The following is a 5,187-nucleotide window of genomic DNA, read 5'->3' as shown; positions in this document are numbered from 1 at the left end:
GTGGGTTCACGATCGCAGTACGGAAAGAGAAAACGCGATAACACGGATAAGCGGGGAAAGAACTCGGCTCGGTTATACCTTAGGTGATTAGAAGTGATTCATTCATAAGCCGTGAATGCCGGACCATTTCATTAGCATATTGATTCCGCGACGAATGCAGTGAGCGATTTAATTGTTAGTTACCGTTCCTTCCTACTCTGAAAATGTTTCGTGTCCGAGTTGCTGCTCGCAGTTGTCCACGATTCAATTTCACATATTCCCTAACGGTACCGTAAGTTCTTACTACATTTTCGCATGCCACGGTTAATGACAATCGTTCTCCAGCCATTGGAGTGAAGCGGAAATTACATTATTTCGCGAGCGATCGAAGAATTTCCTTATCCGAATAAATTATTTCTCGTGATTAGCCAGGTCTACTTTCCTTCCTCGATTGCACCCTACATACGTCAAATATCCTTCCTCTTCTCAATAAGTAATATCGTTACTGTCTGCCATTGTCAACGACTTATCCTTAAACCGAACTCCCATAGTTGTACATATTCGCAGTACACGAGAAAAGTTCGCAGAGTTTCGGAGTATAGCCGTACATTTAGTCAGTAAAGGGAGGGAACCGATTAATTAATATCTTATGAATAGGCAATCCACATTTCTCTACATTCTATTAAAACGCACGGAACGAGTTAATCCGTAGCAATAAATTTCCGTGCCGTCTGCCTTGGGAAATATGTTAATGAACACACTCGTCTCTTCCACAATGATTTTCAAAGCATAACTTAATTATTTGGAAAGCTTTTCGTGACATTGAGCAGTTTCGCTTGAGCGCTGAACGATATAGTTACCCTTAGTAACGAAGTAATTTGGTTTCCTGTTGGCTGTTTGCTACACATAAACATTTCAATGCAAGACGTAACGCGAGTACAGCAAATAATGGAAACTTTGCATCGCTAATTCTTTCAACGTTACGTGCGACGTAACATAGCAACCAACGGTGGAAAATCATGGAATTCGCTTATCAAAAATGCCACTTCTTGCAACTACTGCTAATTTTTATTAATAGGGGAATATAATCAACAGATTTAGGCGTTACTTGGTGGAACGATGAGATATTCATGGTTAAATAAAAAACACAGTTCTATTCCACAACCTTATATTTTTGCAGTCTACTAGTTTCAACGTTACAACGTCATTATCAAGACTAACATTAGTTAACAGTTAGTCTTGATAATGACGTTGTAACGTTGAAACTAGTAGACTGCAAAAATATAAGGTTGTGGAATAGTACTGTGTTTTTTATTTAACCATGAATAATAGGGGAATGTTGTCTGCTTAATATAAATTGCCTCCCGAAGACATATAAGACACGGGAAAAAAAAATTCTGTGGCCTGTAAGTTGACAAATAGCAATCCAATTTCATACACTTTATCCAAATCGTTTGCTGATTTCTACCGAATATTTTGATGTCCCTCGTGAACCGAAAACTTTGATAAATTTAGTCATAACTCCATAATTCTAACACAATTTTTTTTCGTGCACTGCATTGGAAACCATTCTTGCCATTGTGTTACTTCAGCATGTTAATTAGGAATGGTTTGCAAGGGAAATGCAGAAAAAGCGAGAATGTTATTGATATTCTCCCCTTCTTCGGTTACTAGTGAATGACTAAGTCTCGTATTAATATACCATAAATTAACTAATAACTAGCTGGTCGCCTATTTCGCACTTGGCTGCGAACTGTCCGAGTATGGTTCCGCCGCCGCCGCTAGATGGTGCGGCGTGCTTCTCCCGGCGATTCACAGACTCTTTCTCTGCGCACATCGGCCGACGGAAAGGCGGCTACTGAAATAAGAAACATTCCTTCGGGTAACCGCGCGGGTGAGAAAATCCCAGAGCGCCTATTTTCCCCTTCATTAAATCACGGGAATGAAAGAAAATTCTAAAATGTGATGCATCATTCCCAATGCAGTCCCCCGTGACTTTGAAATAAATTTTTAGCCGTGGTGGACACGGAATATCGCAAACACCTTTTCCATATACACGGAGTCGCGTTAAATGCCGGAATCGTCTAAAATTATGCTCCCTCGTCACGAGCATTTTCTTTCGTTGCAGTTGGAAAGTATTACTTGGCGAATCAGATTATTCAGCGTCCTTAGTGGAAGATGTATTTGTATCCCTCATTCTCTAATTCATTAATGAAGACTGTTTCAGAAAAAACCAGTGCGACGTAATCCATTTCGTGCAGTCAGTTATAAACATTTCCCTCCATACCGTTTCAAAGTTTTATTCGTCCACAAATTTTTTGTAACGCACTCTCTCTTCGTGCGAAGTACCGCCACGTGGAAAGAATCCGGGGGTGGGGAAATTCTTGGGTCAACGAAGACAACTTTCCTGGGAACCCGTGTGTGGGGTAGTTCCCACGCTTGGATCCGGGTGGTGGGGGACGGGTTCCCCCACCACGAACCTAAACGCAGCGAGTGGGGCAGGGGGACGCCGGGAAGAAAAAAAGAAGTTCCAACGGGCGAATTTTTCAAAAGACGCAATGGCCTCCTTCGTTTGTTTCCCGTCGACGTAAAAAGCGAGTAAGTGTTTTCTATTCATGGCATCATTCAATACCTGCCGTATCGAAAGACTTGCACGCGAGGATAATCACTCCAATGACAGCAACACATACTTTCATGGCATAGCACCATTAAAAATGTGGAAAGGTAATCGACTGCCATTAATGGAAGTAGGGTTTTGCAAGGCTTCGAGATAACGTGTAATACTTGAAAAAAAAAAAAACGCTCAATGTATACCGTTCCTTCGTCAACAGTACACTTTCATTACTTTCACGCAATAGTCATGTCGAGGAATTTATCAATCAATGATCGGTGTTCACGTCCAATGAAGTATTTCCATAGCGCAGGTGAAATTTTAGGGTTGGAAATATTTCCGTCGGGCATACGTTTCACGAAAGCAAATGCCAGTCGCCCGCCTGTATGGGAACATGAAGGGGACTCTTGTTCCCACGGTCGGAAATGGTGGTGGGGGGAAGGTACGTCTCCCCGACCGAGAAGCGGCAGCGTGTGACGTAAGCAACTGTCGGTAGGGGAGAACTTTGAATCGAGGTCGGCTCCCTGCCAACGGACAGAGTTTTTGAAGGGGCGCACTATCGTTCGTCATTCCTCCACGTAAATGTTACGAAATCGGTTAGCATCACAGGGGCAGTAATGCCACCTCATAATCGCAATTGGGAAAAAGAGTGAAGCACGATAAGCGAGGAAGGATAACAATTTCCAATCCGTAATATAACTCGGAGTATAACCACGAATTCCTGTCTCCGTGGCAGTGTGTTGGCATTGGGAGATAGATAAATGACATAAAGAAAAATGTATGAATGTAGGGAAAAACATTTTGTTCCAAGAATGGTGAAAACGATTTTTTACACATTGCTTAACCAACAAAGAGCATAACACCGTCAAGTCCGGAAAATTTAGATGAAGAAATTGGAACGACAAGAATTATCTTTCTCAAATTAATTCCCTCGTTACGCATTACATAATCATCTTTTGCCAGAAAATTTCTTTGAAGAAGTAAATGCATCCCTTGCGTTACATCGATCATTAAACAGTCGAAACAACAACAGGCGACATTTACCAATGGATTAAAGCTGAAACGAATCGCCATTACACCAACAAGCACACCGTTACGAAAGACATTTTTCATAAACACATTTTCAAAGATGCACCAAAAGATATAACGGAATTGAGAATTGCTTAAGCATCAAGGGACTGTTGTCTGGAAATGGTAACTATTCAACAGAAACAAAAGCAGATACAACCGCGAAGAAACCAGATCTTCCTTCGATCTCAAGTCATGATAACTTTTTGAGGATTCGGTCATGTACTCGCCAACGGCCACACCACGTACAATTCACCGGTTCTCGTTCGATCACCGAAGTTAAACTACGTAGGGCCCGGATAGTACTTGGACGGGTGACCGCCTGGGAATACCGGGTGCTGTTGGCATTACTTTTATTCTTGAACTTGTTTAAAAAAATATTTTCAATCACCTACCGCGAGCAATGCAGAGCCGGAATATGCCGCGAAAATTTCTTTTGAGAAAGAAACGTCACTATGTGAAATATTTTCTACATATTTTATTCGCGTGTTTCAAGAGTGACATTAATGTAGCGTTGGAGAGGAAAGGCTTTGGGAAAAATCCATTTTCAGTCATTACTGCAATCACTTCCTCGGAATTTATTCCCTAATGCGAGAGTTTCGTTGATTCCGATATGTGGTGAATGAGAGAAATAGGTTTGGGAATAATTTTAATTTGCATGCCACGCGACACTTTCCTTCGATCCTCGGTTATCACAGCGGGATTACATACTCTAAAGGCATGGAAATCGGCTTCCGCTTCCCGGTGTCCATTGGGAGATGGCGTGCAGAGGGTTTTTCATTGAATTATTAAAAATAGTTTAAACTACCCAAGTAATTAATAACGGTCATTTTCAGAAAAGATAAGGTTTGAAGATTGTTATCATACCATCGATGTTCAACGGTACATCTCCCTAACCATCCCACGGTACGTTTTCGCGAAAGCACGAAATTTCGATGCTCGATCAACAATACGCCATTACCTTGGCAACGAGGCAAGACGAGAATCAACAACACAGGCGTACGGGTAATGACAGCGCAGCACTCATTGACGTGGAATTAGTTACATTTCTTGGTTAAACGTGGCATTCTCGGATGGTATAATACATTGTGTCGTATGCTGGACTCATCGCCTGCCGTTTCACGGAACCGTGTCTCGGAGGTGGTGCGCCCTAGTGGCAGTTGCGGAACTATCGGCTAGGATTCTTGCATCACGCAAGAACCTCACGGAATTTGAGTAAAAATTTTAGGTATTAAAACGCAATTTGGAAGTGGTACTCGTCGCAAACACTGTGACAAGTGTTCCCTAATGTGCAAGTGAAGTCCCCGTGTCGATGTTGTCCCCGTGTTTGTGAAATGTATGGTAGAAGAAAGGCGGCGCAAAGTGAAGTGTTGGAAGGCGACAGAGGAAAAATTCGGAAAAAAAATCCGTTATTGCGTGTGAGTGAGAAAATGTGTTAACGCGAAGATATTGGAAGTGCATACTTTCATGTGAATGTGGTAATTATGTCGTTGCATTGCAAATACAACCAATACATCATTTGTTTGTTC

At 41.9% G+C, this 5,187-nt stretch overlaps 1 non-coding gene across 1 annotated transcript; it reads left to right on the top strand.

The window, feature by feature from the left end:
- Positions 1–3,886: 3,886 nt before the first annotated feature.
- Positions 3,887–4,005, top strand: LOC124173395. Its single transcript, XR_006868541.1, has one exon. It is a non-coding gene; the product is annotated as a 5S ribosomal RNA (ribosomal RNA).
- Positions 4,006–5,187: the final 1,182 nt, after the last annotated feature.

This window comes from Ischnura elegans, unplaced genomic scaffold (assembly GCF_921293095.1).
Source record: "Ischnura elegans unplaced genomic scaffold, ioIscEleg1.1, whole genome shotgun sequence".
Taxonomy (NCBI): domain Eukaryota; kingdom Metazoa; phylum Arthropoda; class Insecta; order Odonata; family Coenagrionidae; genus Ischnura; species Ischnura elegans.
Note: the sequence above shows the minus strand (reverse complement) of the source record. Positions and strands in the feature narration are given on the sequence as shown.